This window comes from Syngnathus acus, chromosome 10 (genome assembly GCF_901709675.1).
Source record: "Syngnathus acus chromosome 10, fSynAcu1.2, whole genome shotgun sequence".
NCBI classification, from domain to species: domain Eukaryota; kingdom Metazoa; phylum Chordata; class Actinopteri; order Syngnathiformes; family Syngnathidae; genus Syngnathus; species Syngnathus acus.
The window spans coordinates 2,433,759-2,456,767 of NC_051095.1; the positions used below are offsets into that span (position 1 = coordinate 2,433,759).

Here is a 23,009-nt window from a genome sequence, read left to right on the forward strand (position 1 = left end):
AGGCGGGAGGCCGTTATGACTCAGCATAATTGATTTAAGTGTGAAGTCATGAAAGCATGACGTCAAGTCTATACCAACATGTTGTGAAAAAAAAAAGGGGGGGGGGGAGTAACATGTCATGTTGGATCTAGAACAGCACCTTGGCACTTGCAGTGAAAACTTACTGTAGCGGGAGGGAAGGGACAAAAAGCAAATTGGACTTTGTCACGACACTTTGGTACGAGGCGTGCGCGTGCCAGGGGAGGCGAACAACACTTGTCAGGGCGGCCGGCAGCCTTGTCAAATACACAAAATTGCAAGGGAAACCTCCAAAGCTGCTTAGCAGCGAGCCAGTTATCCACAGCAGAACCTTAAAAAACGAAATGTGAATTTAGAAATGTGTCGTTTGGAGATTTTTTTACTGCTTCTTTTATCACAAACGAATGATTTAGGTTTCATTACCTGAGATGTTTCGGCTATCACTTCCGCCTTCAGCAGAGTCAACACTATCAGAAAAATATCTATCGAAAATATCAGAAAAAAAAAATACAAAAATGAAATGTAACGTGGACTCCTCGTGGATGCACACACATCATAATAATAATTATTATTGTTGGTGACATTATACGCTGATGAAGGCGGAAGTGATAGCCGAAACATCTCAGGTAATAAAACCTAAATTTGTGATAAAAGAACCAGTAAAATAATTGACAATTGAAAACAAGCTGAACATAGTACGACGTTTGGAGATTTTTGATTGATTGATCATTTGATTTTCCAGGCCTAGCCAAAACGAGCGTATATTCCCGCGTCTCAAACATATAGGAATGTAACAAAACCCGATTTGAATCAGAACGTCGTTTTTAAAAGGTGTAACTGCATCAAATCAAATCGATTTGTTCCACTTTAAAATACAGTTTTTTAAAATACGGATGGAATCAACTTTTAGTAGAGAAATAATTCCTGACACATCTACAGTACTGACAGGTTTGTTCATATGCATGTCAAAATGAGTCAAACCAGGCCGAATCTTAATCCCACTGAATCAAACCGAATCGTTTCGCCTCAAAATCGAACCGTCATCGAATGATAATCTATCGTACTTGCCAATTTTTTTCCTAATCATTCAAATTTGCCGCAGTTGTGGGCAACAATTCAATGTGCCAAGGCTATTTTCACTTTAAAATATAAAAAGATCTTTGGCGACAGTATCGCATTCACTGCCATTGACGACTTTAGACGTCAAACGTCTGTTTTAACTGAGCTGCCACTGAATGAGGTATAATAAGGTCACAAGAGTGTGTTTTATACGTAGACGATCTTTGGGGACAGTATCTCATTCACTGCCATTGACGACTTTAGACGTCATATGTCTGTTTTAACTGGGCTGGCGCTGACTGAGGTATTATGAGGGCACAAGAATGTGTTTTATATCTAAAAGTAGACACATGTCCAAGTCCAAAAGGGGATACTTTAGAGTGCTACTAATTCTGGAGAGCAGGTACATGACTGGCCCATCGGAGAGGGACGAGAATTAAAAGTGGCACCCGACTTCAAGCAGAATGCTGGCCCATTTCACGCACGGGATGGGCGAAGGCACTCCGAGTTGCATATTTCAACAGGAGATTCTTTGGGCAGATGTCAGTGCCTTCAAAGCGGAGCCCCCCGTAACCATTTGAGACAAGGCCCTCGCCGCTTTGCAATCCGCTAATAATTCTCAATGAAACCAGAGCACGGCGATGAAAAAGGAAGGCTTTTTCGGGACGGTGATTGATTTGAAGTAGTCCCTTGAAAGCAGACGGTCGTGCAAAATTAACAAGGGTGTGTCTGTGGCGGACTGATCATGTATTATTTCAAGTGGAATGAAGGATTTTTCTAGCCACAGCTGGGAATGAATTATGGAGACGCCTGTTCCGGAATCACCCATCCCCCCCCCCCTGGTCTGTTGAACGGCGCTCTGGCTGTTGTTTTTAAATGAAAACCAATCCATTCCACTGATGTGTCACCTCACACTATCTCGGCCGCCGCCTTTTTGGAAGAGAACTTCAGCGAATGTCGGCTGCTGTTATCTGCCCACCTTTTATCCCTGCCAAAGTCTCCTCAAGGAGCGCTGAATGCAGATGAAAAGCTACGCAGGATTCCGACATATTTTCGGAGGCCCCCGGAGGCAATTCGCGATTGGCTTCTTAGCGTGCTGAACTTGCCGTTCACAAGCAGAGGGAGGCTCATTGTCCGCTATTCCAACAACCGCAAACATCTTGATATCGCCGCAAGGTCGTCACCAGGGAACTGTCGCGTGTCAACACATCCCGGCCGATTAGCCCGTCCAAGCCGGAGCCCGACTGATTCATATCGGTGCATTACAAACATTTATTTGATAACGGGGTTGGTCCAAGTGTCTCCAAGGTGTCCGGTCCACAAAACACACACACAGACAAGCTAGCTACCACGACGCATACTAAAACTACTCATACTTCTATTCCGATTTTGAGACGTGGAGAGATTTGGAAAAAAACGCAATTTAACTCACTTCACGACAAGTTTGGCAGATGGCCAACATTCCCTTAAATAGAAACTTCAAATTACGCATGGCAACTTTTGCAAGTTTACGTATAAGGTGCTTAAATGTGCATTTAGCGTCATGCTAACAAACGAAAGGCTAAAGATTAGCATCCATGCTGCAGCATTAGAACCCTTGGATATTTGAACACGATTGGCGGAGCATAGATTCTTTATCTTCTGCCAAGAATGATTATCATTGCCGCTTTGTGAGGAGTTTCCGACTTGACTGTCGCCCATTTTGTTATTATGTTTTGTAGCTGTCAGTCTGTCAGGCCTCAAACCTTTTCCCGCCACAGTGGGACAGCCGCTCCCTCTTCGGCGTTTTGGCGATTCGCGGCGGGAGGGAGCGGCGACGGAAGAGAACTCGTCGGAGGCGTGGGGCCTCTAAAGCGACGCTGATACGCGCCACGCTGAGCCACAGAAAGCATGTCTGATTGAATAAGACCCAAGAGTGCTATTTGTGACTTAACGCGCTCTGACGACAGCAGCTCACACTCTCGACCCACGAGAGTCCAAATGAACAAAATGATTTTCACTACATGTAGGTGGAGCTGCAAAAAATTAACTCCGCTTGTATTGGAAACCATCGGTCCTTCAACGCTAGCTTGATTAAAGGCTGAGGCTGAGAAGGTGAAATCATATTCAGATGGATTGCCGTCCGACGCAACGGCGTGAAAGGCATAAATTCGAGTCATTGAAATGTTAACCGAGCTAAACGTCTCGCCGTCATCGAGCGATCAATTCATTGAGTGCAAATGCTGATGCGGTGCAGTCACAGCAATCGCGCTCCACTGATTCTTGTTTGGACTTTTAATGGGAAAGCATCTCGAGTGTCTTTCTATTACTTCTCTCGCATCTTCGCCGAGCAAGCGGTGGCGTCAGTGACTTCCTCAGTCTGCTACTGGAGGCGGAGAAAGCGATTCCGAGGTCTCGCATTTGAAATGACGCTCACGTCATTTCCATCATTTCAGAGAGCAATTGTCCAATCATTAAAATTTAAGGATGCCTTGAAGAAAATTGAGCTAGGCCCACGTCAGCACAAATGGCAGATGACATGTGAGAAGTTTCTGTGGAATGTTCTGGTTAAATTATATGCTGAGTCAGCGCCTTTGAAAAAAGGTTGAACTTCAAGAACATTGTGTTATTTACATGGACAAATGTTTTTAAATCACATGATTATTATTTACCCACGCGATACAAACATTGTAGCTAATAGTCGCCCCAAAAATACCGAAACAATAATTGAATTATAAATACAAAAAAATATTGTTGCGAAATCTTTTGACCATTATAAAATATATAAAGCAATGTGACTAAGTTGTGCAACTGAACCGTATTCAGAATTCTTTTGATAATTTTGCATCTCGTACGACAATTACTTCGTCGGTAAAATGATTGATATTTTAAAAATGTAAAAAGAATTCAGATGAATTTTTCTCAATGTACGTTTGCATTGGTTGGTGGCTCTTTGTCATGTCGAAATCGTTACGTCGAAATGTCATAATTTCTCCCATTACTCAATTACGTAAAAAACATTTTCTGGAATTCACTCAAATACAAAAATAGCCTCGTTATATTGTCGTATTTTCATTGCTCAATAAATTCCTTGCGTTGGGTCCCTGGGATTAACCGACGAACAAAAAAATTGTTTCTCGAAATTACAAAGATGCTCTTCAAATAGAAGTAATTGATTTGCTCCTCAAAACCGCTGAAAATAAAAAAGCAGTTTTCTCGAGCCTTGTATCACTGCACGACCTGGATTAAGACCTCGGGGTTTCATTACTGGGCCACATTTTTATGATGAGGACACCGGCGGCACTTTACAGCGATGGTCCCCCTGCTACTTCCACATGTACTTACAAACACAGACGACATTAAGGCCACAGAGTTGACATTTGAAACACTGGGTGCACAAAAATTCCATCGTCCCCAAACAATGCAAATGAGTCAGAGTGTGAGGGCAGCGCCAGCAGAAGCGGGGACCAATAAGCATCCAATTAGGCCCTTTCCATCTGCACACGCAAAGCAACGCAGCCTACAGGCCAACGCCGGCTGCTTCCTGATTTTGGTCATTAGGAAAATGATCAACGTGCCCGGGGATGACGTGCAGGAGGTTCTTGTTGCCAAGCAGCGTACCGAGCCAATAAACTTATCGGTCATTGACCAAAGCAAACAGACTCGAATGGCGAGTAGTCAGCTCGAAATGCTTTTTTTTGCCCCCCAACTGGAGTGAGACACAAGTTAAGCTGTGGTTGGGATGTGACAAAATTCAAACCCGGCGGAGTCAAAACACCCCTCGAGCTGCAGTCAACTGGGAGTGGGAGTGTAAAAACAAGTCCGGCGGGGGGGCTCGTGGGGGGGACAGGCGACTGTGGGAGGAAGGAGGATGTCTGTTGAAATCATGCCAGAGGCACATTTGGAAGCTTTTACATCCCATTCAAAAGAAAACCAAACCCATTTTCTTCCCAAGAGGGAGCACTCAAAAATAATGGATCATACTTGGTGTTAGCTTCGGGTTCTATGCTAGCTAACCTGACCTCACTCCAGCCAGGTATTCTCGGACCTCGATCGGGGGATGACGCTTGTCCAATCAGGACGCTGGATTTTGCCGTGTGTTGGTGCGCAGAGACGTCTCCGAGCGTGTCTCGTGTTTTAATCCTCATTATGCAGCCGGGTGCAGAACCGTCGTCGCGAGCCACGGTCTACCAAAACCGATTAGCCAATGAGCATGTCGTTTTTTTAAGCGCGTTTGCTGCCACGCAAGACTCGAAAATGGTAGAAAACGTTTTTGGAAGGAAATGAAGATGGAAATGAACGAGTGCCAATTTTCCACACTCGCTCGGGATTACAGTGAATGCTAAGAAAGACGGGCTGGTTTCATCCAGATCCAGAACTTCGTCTGGATCCAAGGGAACAAAACAGCAAATTACAAGATGATAGCAAGAGATTGGATTGAGATCCTGTCAGCTGGGACACAACCGCTGCCAAACACGCAGCTTGTATGTCATTCTCGTTTGGATTCTCAACAAACGGTAAAAATCTTTGAGCCCAATCTTTGAGCCCAATCTTTGATTATGTTAGCATTGCAGCTAACTGACCGCAATGGCACTAATGCACGCAGGCTACTCCGCCCCCCCCCTCCGGTGCAAAAAGTGCATTCACGCGATCCGCTCCGCCGGATAAATGACGGCATTTATTTCCAGCTCTCTAAGTGCTCGGAGGGCCTGGCTTGATGGATGCGTCTGACAGCTGTTCAACTTTCTCCAGATTTACACGGCTCGTGATGAGGAGGCAATCATCGCCGCGTCCCGGGATGAGATCTAAATCAAGCGAGATAATGCAGATTGGATACATTTCGGTCTCGTGTGGGACTTGGGGGGGGGGGGGGGGGGGTTATCTTTAACGCAAACGCATCTCCTTGACCTCAATTCCCCAGTAATGAGCAGAAAACAGTGTCGCGTTTGAACTCGACATCAGGCCGTAAGCTCGGGGTTAATTCAATTATGAAACCTTCACATACCACTGGGCAGAGGCTGTACAAAAGGCAGCTTAGAACATAATCTTGCCTTGTTTACACAGACTTGGTGTCTCAAAGGCCGGCCAGGATCCGCCATTGCTCCCTCGTGGCTGCGAGTGGGAAAAAAAATCATCCAATAGCCGGGATCCATTTGGGGAATAGGAAGAAGTTTAATCGTCCATGTATGTCGACGAAAGTAAAACCGGGAGAGTCTGACACTGAGAAAATAATGAAGGACAATCATCACTGGCGGAGGTAGAGGGGGGCCACGGGGGGGCATCGTTTAAATAACTCAAAAATAATTATAAAATATCTCAAATAATAAAAAACAATTATTAGGGCAGATGATTGACTTTTTTTATCTGGAATATTCTTTCTTTATTTCCACCAAAGGACCATATAATAAATGTTTATCAGCATTTTTTGAAGAATTTGTTTGGTTTGTAATTGTTGTTTTGCGGGCCCCCTGAGATAACCCCATGGCCCCCCTAAAAACAAAACCCTAGATCCGCCACTGACAATCACCCACCATAGAATATCATCCGTTTTGGAATGGAGACGCCTCGTCGATAGCATCGAGGCCCGAGGGATTCTCCGTCCTCACACGATTGCCATTTTTTCTCGACCTTTAATGTGGTCGTTGGGCCAAAGAATATTCACCGCCTTTGCATTTTCCTGAATCTGTTTACTTGTATTTTCCAATCTGTGGGAAAAAGCGTTAAACGTCACGTGTTCGGCCTGCGGCGAGCGTCTCTGCGGCTCCGCCCACTTCTGGAGATTCACAATAGTGAGCCTCTGCGGTGAAACGTTTTGTTTCGCGTTGAGCGCGACACTGCAACTCGGCTGCCTGGTTCTCTCCTCGCCTTTGTCATTCGTTCACGGAGGTGTGTGTGCCCCCCCCCCACCCCGTGTGCTTTTGGTACCTCTCTTTCTCACTCTCTCTCTCTCTCTCTCTAATCAGAATGGATGATAGCTGCAGTGTCCTCGCGGCGTCATACCTCGTCCCACAAGTTTAACGCCTTCACCAACGTGTGGCTCAAAAGTATTGGGACATCATCATTTAGCATTTGCAAAGACGAGGAAAGAAGGCATCTCACTCAAGCCGCCGTTGATGAATTTACTAATTAGCGGGTGTGTCCGTGCGAGCAAATGCGCTCCCAAAATACATTAGGGGGGCTTGCTCATTTGCATACACGCAATGTCGAGCCACGTGAGCGGCGGGAAATAACATCTAGAGGTGAACGCTATTAGCTAGCAGCTTGCGCGCAAACAGCCACAATAGCATTAGCGTGCCCCGAAGGGCAATAAAGTTATTAAGCAGCGAGGGGACAGAAAAAAAAAAAAATGATGAGCACTCAAGGTGAGTCAATGTCAAAACATTTTTTGCTCAACTTTCTCTCTCTGGATTGGAGTCAAGAGGTGGAACCATTTTTTTTCCCCCCCATTGCAATCATTTTGCTCAGTCAGTCTCCTTTAATATTATTCACCTCCTCTTTTGGGCCAGAGCTAACTGATTGGAAGCAATACACGCTGCCGTCTTCAATTCACCCTGATGGGTTAGCTTAAATCGCTACTACTAAACTGCAGCGGACTTTAAAATCAAACCACAATAAATACTCCAAATATTCCAGGAACATAGCTGAGAAGCTATTACGGCCTGTTGACACAGGTGAGTCACGTTCCCTTGTCTCTGATTGGTTGCTTTTCCTCAGACGCAGTGGTTTGTTTACAAACGAGTTTAATTTGTTGCGTCACAATTGGTTTTTTCTCATCTAAATGAACGGAAATGCCATTTATCCATCATAAAAAAAACATTGGAATGTGTTTTGAATGAGGAAAAGACCTCTAAAAAAAATATGTAATTTTACAGATTTTTTTTTTTGCTTCAATTCACTATCAATTGCATCCTTCAGCGAATATTAGCCATTCTACCCAGAGGATAAAGAATATATTCCCGTGGCTACTGTTGTCTGTGTTGCTACACCCACCGCAACATAGATGCTATCCGTTAGCCCATTTGATTGACTGATTGATTTCTTAAGCTGACTGTGGGAATCCTGCAGCTTGATGAATCACAACTAGAACACAGAGAAAAGACCTGATGCTAAAAGAATTCTCAGACAAAAAGCCCCTTTGTTTACCATCTATAACCTTCCTCGCGCCTCTCTCGCTCTCTTTGTATGTAGCAGCTGTCTCTGCTCTGTGCCGCGGCCTATCAGGACCAAGGCGCACAGCTAAGGTGACACCTCGGCTGCTGCATCAGCAAACAGACTTCATCCCGCTTTGTCCGACAGGTGGGGCCCCGGGACACGTACTGGCCACTGCGCGCATGCATATGCATCACGCTCAATCTCCAGAGTAGATTACCTATCGGACGTTTCCCGATGAGATCCTAATATAGCTCCATGGAGCACCGTTGCGCCATCGGTTTTGATGTACTCAATGTCAAAACGACACACATGTGACCCGGCGGTAAGAGGAGCGACCAAAACATCAAACAGCTCCACTCGGCGCATTTTTCGCTTCCAGCCTAAATTCTTCGGCTCTCATGTCTAGCGCTTGATATCAAAAGAAAAAGGGGAGGAAAGCGAGGTGGGACCGGGGAAAGGTAGACGAGTGCGAGAAAGCGTGTGTGGGCTCGTCACAAGGAGGACTGTAAATCAGATATAATCATCGTAGACTTGTCCTACATGGCCTGTAAGATCTTCCCACCGGCTTCACGAGAGTCAATAAAGAAATAGTGGGGGGGGGGATACAGCAGCTGCGTCTAGCAGGCGCAGAGCAGGGGGAAAAAAAAGAACAGCTCCACGTATATGCCTTGATGCTGTCCGTGGTCCTGAAGTCTGACAACGGCAAAATGGGCAGCAGTCAACGCTTACAAGTGCCACTTGAAAATAAAAGCCGGCCAACGTTTGACACACGGCAACGAAAATACTTCATGGACCCTTTCCAGACCGAAATGAATGGCTACGCTAACTCCAGCGTGTTGCTAGTTTTGTCAGAGCTCAATTGTCAAACATTCATTTAGGTGACAGAGCAATTTCATATGCTGTCTGTGTTCTGATACGTTCCCGGGGATCCATTCTGTCAGAATGGGCCGGACGGAGCATATCTGCCGCTGACACCATCTGCGTGACACACACACACACACACACACACAGCGTGGGCACCGTGTCAAAGCGCCGCATCATTCCAGGAGCTCACCAGGAGAATAGGAGGTGCGTGTCACCCATACGTGCCAATCGCAAATCACTCTGGCCAAATGGTGCGTCACGGTGGCTTGGAGGAGGCGTTAAGTGCTGAAAAGAATCTTGGACTGCTCGTTCTTGGAACGGCAGGGTGGAAATACAAAGAGAAGGAGGGGGGGGGGGTCGAGCTTGGAAACCTGCTACGTGCTAAAGCCCAACAATTAGTAGCATTGATTGGGAGCGTGGCTCTGAGCCCAACACAATTTGGGCTCATTTCATTTGCCAGCCATGAATTGCAAAGCGTGATCTTGTAACATTATCGCGCCATTGATTCTCGGCCACTGATTAACCAAATAAAACACGCTGACTCCAAAATTAGCTTTGTGTTGCATTTTTTTTGAGCCTGATGATAAAACAAATCCATGCTGGACGCCACTGACGAGGAAGCTTTAACGCAGTCACTCGGCGCATTTTCGCTTCCGGCAGACAAAGTAAAGTGCTGACTCAGCATGAATGTGGCTCGTTTGTCCCTGACAAACGGGGTTGGAGCATCAATAAAGACGCCGCCGACACGCAAGATTGATGCCGCGGATTGGTTTGAAAAGAAACGTGGCCGTGGTCAGACTGGTGAGTTTGTCTGCATTTTGTACGGCGAGACGGTGTGTTAAGAATTCAGCCAGATTCTCCAGCGTTTTGAACAAATTGTTGATATATTTCTGAATTTTAATCACACGGTACGCACACTTGCGGCCAACAATGAGGCGCTCTAAAAGGGCCACGCCAACCCGAAGCTGATGGTTGTCACGTTGGAATTAAAGAAAAAATTATAAGAAATGACCTAAATGGCCTTCTCTCTCTGTGACGTCCATGCAGTCACGGTTGACAACGATAATAACTATAATAATTTCATCAAATGACTTTTTTTTTTATTTATGTCAATTGCTTTTTAAGTGCCTTCAAATCTTTTTTGTAAATGGGTTTAAATGTCATCAATGTACATTCTTGGGTTCATTTTAATCATCTTTTCTCTTATTCATAATTTTATTATATATTTTTTATTATTATTTATTTTATTTATTTATTTTTAAAATGTAATTTTTTTTTTACCACATAATTGGGAGAGATTTACATTGGGGGTTCCGTAAAAACAAAACAAACAAAAAAACAGCTGTATCAACGCAAACAATCACTACAAAGTCTGCAATTTCTATCTTTGATAATTTACAATCAAAATATTCCACAATTTGTAAAAAAAAAAAAAAAACACAAAACCCAGTGCCCACATCCGTCCTTTGAGGAACAATGTCCACTAATGGAGATAATTGTTGCACTCTTAAATCCCCCATTCTACTCGTTCCAAGTCTTCAAGTGCTTAAGATGTAAAGGTCAAGTGTCAACGTGATAAAAGTATTGAAAAGCAATTAGAGGGAAAACGATAGCTCTTTATGACTTTGCAGTTTCGATTTGAGGGTTCCGTTTGGTTCACTTTGTCAGCAAAACGGTGATACAAACAAACGGTGCGGTGATGCAAAAGTGGAAATTGCGTGGCTGAGCGATATCCCACAGCAACACTCGGATTAGTTTCAAACGCCCACGCCTCAATTATGAGCGTAAAACTCTTACGCGTGTCCCGTATTGCCGTTACGCAACCTGCTCCACTTTGCAGTCGCAAAGCCAATCGCAGCTTCCGAATGTCTCTGCTCATGTCGGACCTGAGCTCCTGCCCTGAACGGAAAAGGGCCTTCCCAAAACTGGCATGGAAAAAAAAAAAAATTGCAAGCACAGAATGTATAAGTAGATCGAAATATCACGGAAAGATGGTCGTAGCGCCGACTTCTGTTCTTATAAACACGCACTTTCTTCCTTAAATGTGCTTCCAAGAATTTTTCTCCCAAAAGCTGAGCAATAAGCTCCTGCAAATATTCCATCTCAGGCGATTGCTGGAGGCTACAAAGAGCGTCTTCATTAATTCATTGGTGGTGTGTGCTTTTTGCAGGGTTACTGAGAAACGGGGGGGAAAAAAAAAAAAAAAAAACGGGGGTCTGAGATTACATATTTGAAGAGGGGATTAAAAAAAAAAAACTCATCAAACATTCAGATGTACTTGCGCGCCACGCTGAATTAATTCATGACCCAATCTTTGTGGAATACGCTAGGCTGCAGAACCCGGGATTCTTCCGACGAGTCCCTCAACGGTTCCTCAATTAGGAAGACCAAAGGCGCATTATTAAAAGCGGCGCCGCGCTTTGAACTCAAGTGGCGCCATCACACAACGATTTTGCCAAATTTCCTTTGCGGCCCTCGATGGAGAGGAATGAGAGCTGGCTGTCAAGTGTCTGCCGAGGCAACAGGGGGCGCTGTAACCCTTAACTGTGAGGCGGTTTAAAGACGAGCTGAAGTTAGCGGGTAGCCATCTTACAGGAAAAACACGTGACACAAAATAATATGAGAGGAATTACAATATTTTCAAGTTCGGCGGGATTGCTGATTGGCAACGCAAGATGGCCGCCACTGGCTTCACTTCTGACTACGGCGAATTGGCGGCATTGCTAGTTGGTGGTAAAGAGCGTAAGACCAGCAGCAATTTGAGGGAACAAATTCGATCAGGGTCAATAGAGGGCGCTAATTGATCCCCTCGAAGTCGAAGAAGAAGAAAAAAAAGAATCAAGAAAATTTAAGCGATTGCAAAATTCATCTTTCCAGTCTGGAACGTCCCAAATTTTGACTTGTTAAAATACTAACAAGTGACTTGGCAAATAACAGATAGGCCCAAGATGGGGCGTGATGACGTCATTATTGCTCTTCAAAATATTGTAAATATGATTACGCAGTATCTGCTTTCCATGTGGACGAAAGGCCAACATACAATGCAAAAGCAACCCTTGCTAATATGAACCATAGATTTAACCTAAGCCGGAATTTTGCCGCCATGGCAACCCCCAGGAAGGGAAACCTGATCCAATCAATAAGTCCCCACTGAATCCTCACTCTGGCTTTCTTTCCTCTCAGCCCCTCTCCTCCGCCGCCGCCGCCGTTCTCCCTTCCAGATTCATGCACGCAATCATTCAGAAAACAACGAAAGGTCCTTCAGTGTGCATGATGGGCCTTCCTCCCTCGCCGTTTCATCAAAAGGAAAAGTGAGAAGACAAGTGCGGCGGGGGGGAAGCTGGGCGGGCACGTCTTCCATCAAACACCCAACGGAGAATGAGTGGAGTAGGGGGCGGGGGCGGGCAAGGGGGAAATCCGTCATTTTCCTATTGTGTATATCCTCTCCTTTTTATGCAAGTGTGTGCCTTTATGACTCCCTTAAGCTCCTTTAACCTCTCCTGGTTGGCAAGCCGGACAGATGAGCGGGGAAGATGGATGAGGGCCAGGCAGGGAGCGGCAGAGGAGAGAGTTAATGAGGCAGACCGCATGTCTCTCGGCCCGCCGTGCCAGGGATTACAGCGAGATTACCCAATTCCCATTCTCCATTCCCTCCAATTTTCACACTCGCCACCGACGTGCCCGGATGATGAAAAGATGAGACGGCGCAGCCTCCATCGGGCCGAGGCTGCAACTTCCAAGCGTGCATGACTAATACTCAACACTGGAGACCACCGGGCAGAGTCATGGGGGTGGTCAAATTATTAGGAACAGATCAATGATACAGGGGCAGTGCAACTGTCACGCAAATTCTTTGTGATTATTCTTTTGGGTCTCAGAAGCTTTTAAGAAAAGAAAAAGGTGCGGGGGGGGGGGGGGGGCAACACGATTTCTTTTTGTGGGGGGGGGGGGTGAAGGGGCGTGCGCAAAAGTTGTACGTAACGCGTGCGTAACTGCAAGCAAGCAAACAATATGATTACAGTCCAATGAGGCAGAACCTGTTAGATTACTGGCGTGACAACATACGTAAAAAATAAAAACACACACACACAAACGCACGCACACAAAAGACACTTTTTTTGCCGTCATTGGGCACCGATAAATAACACACGTGGCTTCGAAACAGATCCCGGCGTAGATAAACGCACAACGGTGCAGAAAGCGTCACGGTCCCTCCAATCCGACAGCCACCGTGGACCAATTACGCACCGTTTGCGTAATGGCAACCAAAACCAAATGCCGTTGTAGCTCGCGCCTCTGTTTGCATTGTCTGCCTTCCCCGTCATCATTAAACCGCAGCAAAGAATCGAAAAGTCCTTACTTACGTTCCTGCTGCAGTCCGCGCCTGATTATTGTCCAATTTTTGGAAGAAAAAAAAACACATACACACAAGTGTGGCAGTGTGTCACGCGTGTCTCCCCCGCGTCTTTATCCAGAGCAGATTTCCACAGCGCCCAGCATCAGCAGGCAGCGCAGCGTCTGTCCTTCGAGACAGATGTGAACGCTCCTGGACGGGCGAAGCGCTCCACCTGCAGCGAGAACCGGATGTGCAGAAAGGACGCGAGTTGGCCGCTGCTTTCAAAATAAAAGCTTGGCAGCTCTTGGAGCTCCTGAGAACTTTTATTGTGTTGGCGTGCTGTTTCTTGGGGTGTCTGGTGCACTTCCATTTACTGCCAGGTGGAGGTGCTCACGCGCGCCCCTCGCAGGCTGCTTGATGCTACTGCAGCTACTTATTTTTCTACCCCAAGATAGATACATGATAAAAATGATCATTACTAGTAGTATTATTAGTTGTAATAATAATAATAAATAATAGAAATAATCAAAATAGAAATAATTTGTTCATCTGCGATCTAATGAGGATGAAATAAAATGTGTTCTCTTTGCTGTTTTGGTAGTATAAGTATGTAAACAAACCTTACACGAATAGAAAAATACTAGTTGGTTGGGCACATTTTAATCGTTTGTGAAATCAGAAAGGGGGTGCATGAGGCATAACTTGGTGTTCATATAGATGACCTCGCCCAAAGAGAAATAATCGCCATCAGGGCTGGAAACATGCGATCGAACGCGTCTCGTGGTTTATAGTAGTTTTAAAAATTCAAGGTTTCGATAAGCGCTGATGGTGTTAAGACAGCTTCGAGGCAGATGACAGCTGCCTGTTCATATGTTTATATATGAACTCGCCTAAGGAGGGAGAAATAAGCAGGCATTTCTTCCTTAATATTTTTTTCCTTGGAAAATATAAATGTGACAGTCACATGCTCCTTTACCGGGCACATCAACTTTCAAACAAACGAAATAAAAGGCTGCCTTCCACTTGACTGGATGGTCAATGGGTAGCATTGAACCCGCCTCCACTATTGATACGCGAGTCAATAGCGAGTCTTTGGAGAGCTTTTACATTGTGGTGCAAGCATGGCGGCCGGCGTCAGTGCTCAATGAACGTACGCAGGCGCCCGCCATCAATTATAGGAGGGTGTCAGAGACGCATTGCTTTTTCCAAACCTAAATACAATACAATCGACAGAGGGGCCGTTGCTATATTTTCACTCGGAGAACCCAAGCATACTGATGATATTTTTTTTTTTCCTTTTTCTACATAACGCTTTACATAACGTCTTTCAAAATGACACCGGCTCATTTGTGCAGTGTTGAAGAAACATCTGACATCATGTGGCAGGAACAGCAGCAGCAAGCCATGCATTCCAACAAAAGCAAAAAAGATGAATGCGTCAGAAAGGCCACTCGGCGATGTGAATTGCAGGCAAGTGTGGAAAGGCGCTAAGAGCATTTAACAAACTAAAGACATTTAAAAGGAACGTGGATAAAGAAAAGAATTACGAGCAGAAGGTAGAGCGGAACGTAAGACGTAAATTCATTCATTAATCATTTTGAACTTGGTTTAAAAGCATCGGGGTTAACTTCAACTCCGCTTATCCCATTTACGGCATAACCGCCAAATGCTGCTTCACCATGTTTGCTTTGAACTCCAGGCGACACTACTTGACTCAAATCTGCCAAGCTCAAAAGGCTGCTTTAGTAGTTTTTGGCTTTTAAAGATGCTCCAAGTGCTTACTCTCAGCAATCCTCTTTTTTTTATTGCCAACGGTAATTAGCCCAGTTTTGCTTTAATTGTAGGACATTTGAGTTCGAGCAGTTATTAAAGTTATTATTAAAAGACTACCATCCTGAAGGGCTGCTGATGATTCGATGATGCGGGATGATGGCTCCCAACATATTTGCCCTTCATGTGCACAGCGGTGCAAACATCAGCACATTTTGCAGAAAGCTGTTTGGTGGTGTGGCGCACTTCCAGGTGAGTGCAAATAACATGATATTCCACTCCATCATGTTTGGGTTCGGTTTTTTTGGGGGGGGGGTTTTACGCGTTTCACTCAACCAGGTAGTCCCATCGATGCGGCCTATGTTGTGAGAGGAGCATTCTTGAGCAAAGAGTGTTGTTATCGCCATCATCGTGGCGGCTGGCTGTTAGGAGACACTTATCGCGTGGTGTGAGGGTAAGCAATTACCCCCCCCCCTCCTCCTCCCCCCTCCCAAGATGACAGGAGTACTCACAGCAGAGCGAACAAGCTCACAGTGCCGTGACAACATATTGAAATGACATGGGATGGATGATGCTCCTGACAGGAATTTGTTTTCACCGTCAAATGACGGCATCGATGCCTTGCAGAGGGAGGATAAAGAATATATGATCTGGACTGTTGTCTGCATGTCAAATCGAAGTTTTTTTAGTTCATGAAAACGAACAAGAATTAAAACTAAAATTGAAAAAGCGAATTTTGGTTGATAAGTGCATTTACAAAAAAATGAAAACGAACTGAAACTATAACTAAAAGTACCTGTAATTAGAACAAAATTGTCTTCTTTTATTTATGTTAATTCATTACATTGGTGAACGTTTGGGGTTTATGTTAAACATAGTCACTCTTAAAATAATGTTGTTTTTTTTATGACATTATTTTTGCCTTCAAAATCTCCAGATGTTGACCACTACTAAATTCAAGACTTACTATACTATAACCTTTGTTTTTCTTGCGCTCAACAAATATATCGAAAATCGAAAAATTTAAATTAAATCTGATAAAAACTAAAAGCATTTTTTTGAAAAAAATCAAATACCCAATGCACCGGCTCTAAATATAAAATGAATTTAAAAAAAAGTTGAAATCATCAAATCAAAAATCCCAAATTATTACAACCCTGACTCAAATACCAGTTGCTCGAAATGTTTTACATACTTCGTTTCCCAGTATTTGTCACCATTAGCGCTGAGCTAACGAGCTAAATGCTAACAACAAAACTTTTTGTTTCCCTCACAACAACTTAACGCATGAACTCTCCAAGGAGCGCGCTTTGCAAACGGTTGACAACTAGACAATAAAATTGAAGAAGCACCCATCGCATGTTTCGTAAACGGCTCTGCCTCACTCGCCTAACGTGGCGGCGTTCTCTTTTTTGCGCCAGCACCTTCCTCAATTCCCTCGCATTAGGCTGGCTGGCTGCCACCGGCAAGTGCGCATTTATGTCAGCCGGGCATCTGCAAAGGAAAAGGATGCTTCGATCCCCGGGGGAAAACAAAGCTCTCAAGCAGCGGGGGGAGAAGGTATCACCATTGGAGCATTAAATAAGGCAGCGCTCAATGTGCCGTGTGACTTTCTTGGAGGGGAAATGACTGTCCTTTTTTGCTGCCACCCGAAATGACTCCGCTGTCTCCGATAAGACTGGAAAGTGACGTGTCGCAATCGGTCAGCTTCTTAATTTTACACCGTTAAAAGCAAAGTACATTGGCACGAAAAATATAATGGCCATTTTGAACTATTTTTGCCACATTGGTTGCTGCAGTTCAACATACAGTACCTGGCCACTGGGGGCAGTATGGTGGAGCCGTTCGGATATGACGTACATGGAGAATGAATCGCTCTGTAAACTGCAATAATATTGGTTCGTCAAAGAAGATAAAGGACATATGGCTGCGACTATAGAAAATCTTTAAGTTTCTCAAAAGGACAGACTCTTTTTGTTCGGTACCTTATAATCTGAAAATACGGTATTTCTTGTATTATTATTTTTTTTGTGTGTCTGCATATGTTGCTCCGCTGTTTGTTTTCAACTATCCATCGCTGTTCTCTTCCCCATCCATGGCCTTGTTAGTTAGCATTAAGTTAAACAGACTTGAATAGATTGCGTAGTCGTTTTCGAAATACACCACGAGTAGCTCTCCTATTAGAAAAACCTCCCAAAAAAAATAAAATAAAATTCTAACTAGGGAAAAGGAAGCTAAATAAATAAATAACTTTAAATGCAGCATTCAGTGCAGCCGCTGAGTCTTAATTATGTCTAAGGAAATAAAGATTTCCAGCGGTCTTTGAAAGAAAAATCAATTTAAGATGGCTGATAAAACCTCCCACATTCTGTGTGTGTTTGTGTGTGTGTGTGTGTGTGTGTGTGTGTGTGTGTGTGTGTGTGTGTGTGTGTGTGTGTGTGTGTGTGTGTGTGTGTTATAATGAATGCATCGAAACGCTCAGCAATGACTCCCAAAACACGGCGCAACTTATTTAATCAGCTGTATCAATTTCTAGTATGACTCGGGAGAGAACTTAGCCCTAACACACATTTATAGAGATTCGCCCCCAGCTACAGTTGACATCAATCAAATCCGGATTGATATTGATACTGCGCAACAATCGTCTCACCGTATGCCGTCATTTTTTTCCTCATTTCTTTTTTTTTTCGTCTGCATGGCTTTGCGCATTTAATCAATAAATTTGCAATATTGAACTCGGCGTGCAATTTGTGTGCCCTGCCTTGCTATTTGCAAATATCATTTGATTTGTCCATTATTGCCCAAACGCCATTTTCCTTTCTATCCAGCAGCTGGGGAGTAAATGAGAAGATGTTTATGTGAGACTGTCACTGGAAATCGCATCCCTATAATTGGATGCCGCGGAACGTTTATTTCTAATGGAAAAACTCAACATGTATGACAATTGGATATTTATATTTTGTATCTCGATGGAGTGTTCTTTATCGTACTTGGGAGCCCACCTCACCTGCCTTATCTGTGAAATGAAGCATTCGTGGTGCGACCGCGATTGCATTTCATTGATTACATTCTTCGTTTCATTGCATGCACGACGCATTGCGAGAAATTTTGTCACAACTTGCGGCTCGGAAGTGGAAATTAATCGCTAATTAATGACGGCGACAAAACTCGTACGTTTCCACACCGTTGACACGTTCCACAATACAAATAGTTGAAAAAAAAAATCGTGTTTCTTGGTCCAATTTGCGGGAAAATAATGGCAAAAATGGTCTAACACCAAATGAAGAGATAAGTTTCAGCAAAATTAAAAATAAATAATTCTCAATGTAAATTTCACATTGCTTAATAATAATAATGAAATATTTGCCATTTTACTGTCATCCTAAAAGTCTCATAGTCCGAGCCTTGACCACGGCACTTTTGTGAGATCTTATTTCATCTCAACACCTGAGGCGAGCTTGTTTAGCGCCGCCTCATCTTGCGGGTGCAGCTTTGTCTCGCTTCATCCGAGAGGATCACTGAGGATTGGGGTGATTGTTGAAGGCCAGCCAAAGACCTTCAAAGCTTCTGGGAAGTGCACGCCGCGCTTGCGTTCCCCCCTCTGAGTCTGCTCACCTTTTCCTGGGGGGATTAGCCACGGAAGGCTTGTTTGGCAACTCGGCCTCCTCGGGAGGGGGGATTCCGACGCCTTGACGCGAGTCTAAAGGTGGAAACAAGCTAATGCTAGTGAGCGCTATCTGCCTGTGGCAAGAGTCCTACTCGCGCAATTTTAAATTTGCCATATTTTTGTCAGGATTTCCAATAGCGCTAACTCACCTGAAGCCCAAGTGTGGGTGAGCGGTCTTTGAAATGGACTATAAAAAAAACTGGACTACAAAAAATAAAAGGACTACAAAAAAAAAAAAAAGCATTCGCTGTCATCTGAGCCTGCCCGGAAAATGTCAACATTTCAGCCTACAAGAACTGAGAAACAGAAACCGGGCGACCAACCAAAGTATTTGGGTCAAAAGAAGAAGCCAAAAATTGGGTCAGTCCCTTTATGGTTGTTTTTTTGGCCTGTTTTTAATTTTACACCTGCCAGGACTGCAACAAACTATCCTTTTTTTTTTTTAAAAACACAATTGCTTCCTTTCGAGATGATTTGTCGCCGCCGCCGCGGCCACCAGAAGCCTGCGTAAGCTCGACGGCCCGCACGCTCATTGATCTCGCCAAGGCGACGGTCTGTGGCAGCCAATGTTTAGCTCGAGCGCTAATAGCCGTCCGCGGCGAGCCTTGGGAAATTAGCTGTGCAACCGAGCAGGGTGAAGAAGAAGCGGCGGGAACCTCGGTCAGTGGAGGAAGAAGAGCAGTCACGCAGAGGTCAGAGGAATCAATGTCCTGCGAGGACCCCTGGGGGCCTTGATGGAGCGTTAGAGTCTGTCTCACCTGCTCCAGTGGCTGCTGGGTAATAGCCAAGGAGGCAGGGGAGGTGCGAAAGGATGCTAAAGGTCGCTCATAAGATGAGCATGAAAGGAAGTCATTTTTGTGTCATGTGTACCCTGTTTAAGATACAAGGTGTTTTCGTGCTGGTTCTTCAAAACCGCAGCAGCAGAAACAAAACCGAGCCGTCAGTCGCTGGTTTCGGCGCCTGTTGTTAATTTCCAGTCATGTTCCGGAAGAAGCTCTCTCGCCTTAGCAACAACAAGAAATGTTCGCAAACGCCTCCACTGAGAAACCTTCCCCCGAGCAAACGAGCAGGGTCGGATCGGGATGGGTCGCCCGGTCCAGAAACCCCGCCGAGACTAACCCCGCTCAGAAAAAGGGACGAGCGGTGAGTCAGACCTCGCAGCCATAAACAGAAGGAGAACGTATTGAAGCTTTAATAGGAAGACTTTTTATCACGCTCCAAAGTGACCTCCTAACAACACGTTTAATGACGCTGACTGATTTGACTAAAACACACACACACACACAAAAAACGTCCTTCCTTTTCCTGGCACTCAAGTTGAAGTCAGCCACGGGCCAGAGACGACACTCGTTGCTCTGCTAACCGGGTCACGTTGTTGACATTGCTCCCACGGCGCGCCTCCTTTTTTACCTTTCGACGGACAATCACCCGTGTCACGCTCGTTTTGGCGCAAATGTCGCCATGATGAGCGGATCCGCCGGCCGCCGAATGGTCTTTTGGGAACCTGCGGCACCTTTGTTCTGACACGAGCCGTCTCTTCATATTATTTCGATGTGACCCAGACCGTTACTCTCAAATTGCCCTTCCACACACACGCATCACCTCTGACTCAACACTTTGCGTCTGACACACACACACGTAGAGACGACTACCCCGCCCCCGCCCGGCTGTCAATCACGGCCCCCGTGGGTGATTTGGCACAGACCTAAAAACAGACTCACAAGGACATCACGTCACAAACCGCAGTCAAACTGGCACTCGTATTAACTTGATTTATCCAGCGCCTTTTAAAAAACACAGATTCGAAAGAACCGGGAAAGTAAAATACAATCACGAGCATAAATATCGCAACAGATAGCAACCGTCATGATCCCATATAAAAGTGATTGAGGAAGCAAACAGATGCGCGATTATCCCTCGGCGACTTCTCCGTCGTTGAATAATTTACACCGGGGTACGACGGAGGTATTGTACGCGATACATTTATGGAGTGCTAAAAACGAGAAGGCAACACAATGCGAACTGTATACGACGATGCGATCGCACGTCGAATTCCTACGTCTCCGAGGAACCGGACCGGACCGGACGCGTTAATCAAAACAGAGGAGAGGTTTGACAGCAAAGCAAGAAACAAAATGGAGTCGCCGTGTGCGTGATTGACGGGTACGCAGCTTGAAATGTCAACACCTCTTGTGTCAAGACAGACTTGACATCAGTCGCACGTTCTCATTAGGCCTCCCTGCCGAGACGTTTCATCCTGAGATGAAACTCGGGCGATGTCGTTCTATCGCTCAGGTCACATCTGCAAATGTATGTATGGATTGCAATTTATTGTAAGTACACCCCGACTATCATGTCCACAACTTGAGTTGATTTTCTCATCGCAAAGATGTTCTCTTGTGGTCTTTGAGTGTGACCCTCAAAGAGCAAACTGAAACTCTGATCATGCCGGACCCCCCCCCCCCCCGCAACTGCGGACGGCTCACAGGCACGGCTCACATCTTTCCAGTTGTGCGTTTGTGCCACAGATTCAAAGCCAACCTTTGTGCAGGTCATTATTTTATTTTATTTTTCCTCCAAGTGTGATAGGCCCCGGCATGGCAATTCTATCATTCGTCATTGAGTGGAAATTGGTAAATGAAAACCTTTGTATGCAGGGACAGTGGGCATTAATTTGAAGGCGAGTTCAGCTTTTTTATTTGCTGTAGTCTGAAGCGATGACCTTTGGATGAAAATGATGATTCTATCAAGTGGAGGGTTAAATTGCAAGGTAGTGTTGGCATTTAATCACCACTATGGACTCAAATGAGGCATGAACCTTTCAAACACCCACATAGTTGACAATGGTTACAGATCGGCTAATTTTGGCAGAGGAAAAAAATTAATTTAAAAAAAATCAGTGGATGTATATATATATAAATATAGATATATACTAAGTATGCATATATATTCCGTTTTAAGGAATATTCATCCATGTGATCAAATCTTTCACACAAAAGAGGGGTGCAAGAAACAGTTGTCAAGGTGGAAACCTAATCCTGGCCAGAATTTCCTGGTAATTTCTTGTTGGAACACGATGTAGTGTGACGGTCGTTTTTCTTCTACTTCAAACGGCACAGGGAGGAAACGTGCGCAGTGTCTGTCTCATTACGCCCAAGCTGCTATTAGCTCAGCACGCAGATCAATTTTCTGCTCGACCTAATCGGGTTTAAAGAGGTGCGACTCTCCTCTCAGTCCATTAGGCTCATTAGGAAATGAGTGAGAATGCAACGTGAGAAGGTAGTAACCTGAGAGAGCAGCTTGGCCTCACTTTCTCGCTCTCTCGCTCTCTTCTCATGCGAGATACGAAGCCGCTTGATGACTTCAAGCATGGACTGTATTCTTTTCATCTTGGCTGGCCGAGAGCGCCAGGCCACAATCCATCTTTTCGGCATGCGTGGCAGAGTCCATGTTCAAGTCCTATCTGCGATTGCTTTAAATTTAGCACGGTGGGTTGGGGGGCGGTTGCAGCTGCGATGAAAAAGCGAGCCAGCCGTGTCATTACGTCGGAGCGTGAATTCCATTTAAAAAGCATCAAAAGGGGCTTAACACTCAGCGTTATTTTGATCCAGCTTTCAAAAACAACAGGCGACTTCTTAAATGTACGACAGAAAGGAGGGGGGGAAAGTCCAAATGTAAAGCTCATTATTTCTTGACGTAGATTGCGTCTGAAATTCAGAACAGGATGTGATCAAAGTCCTTTCAAACAACCAAATTCAAATATGGTTTTGATAATTGCTTTGGTCTGGATTGTGGCTTTGAATGCGAGTTTAATCAGTGCTGACAAAGAATAAAACAAGTCGCCGCTCGACATTAGGTCAACGTCTGCTGCTGTGTTAGCGTTATTAAACACGCAGAGGCGGTGGAGAAAAATGCTTGAAAAACGCTTGTTCACTTGCTTGTTTGCAAGAGCGACATCATGCAACAAAAGGCGCGTCATAAACAAAGCCCGTGAAATTGCCAAGCAAGGCAACAATTCCGTTTGCGCGCGACAAACGTTGCGGAGTGCTGCATCATCGTGGCTCAAGGTTACATGGTGGAAACAAAACAAAAGAGAGATTTACCAACGTTGAGCTCATTTGTCAATAACGCTGCAAATACAGGACAGCGATGAGGATCATATCA

General features: G+C 44.9%; 2 protein-coding genes across 11 annotated transcripts in view; both read right to left on the reverse strand.

Annotated features, from left to right (window-relative positions):
- Nucleotides 1–23,009, reverse strand: part of LOC119129646 (C-type mannose receptor 2-like) — a 902,042-nt gene that overhangs the window by 544,886 nt on the left and 334,147 nt on the right. The window lies entirely within an intron of this gene.
- Nucleotides 1–23,009, reverse strand: part of LOC119128075 (neurexin-2-like) — a 250,844-nt gene that overhangs the window by 198,601 nt on the left and 29,234 nt on the right. For 8 of the 10 annotated variants that reach the window (XM_037260160.1, XM_037260158.1, XM_037260162.1 and 5 more), the window contains exon 1: nucleotides 13,437–13,632. The exons of 1 other annotated variant lie outside the window; for it this stretch is intronic. The gene's annotated coding sequence lies outside the window, so the exon portion shown is untranslated. Of the gene's footprint in view, nucleotides 1–13,432; nucleotides 13,633–23,009 lie in introns of those variants that run through there. One more of the 10 variants, XM_037260156.1, reaches the window with a different exon arrangement.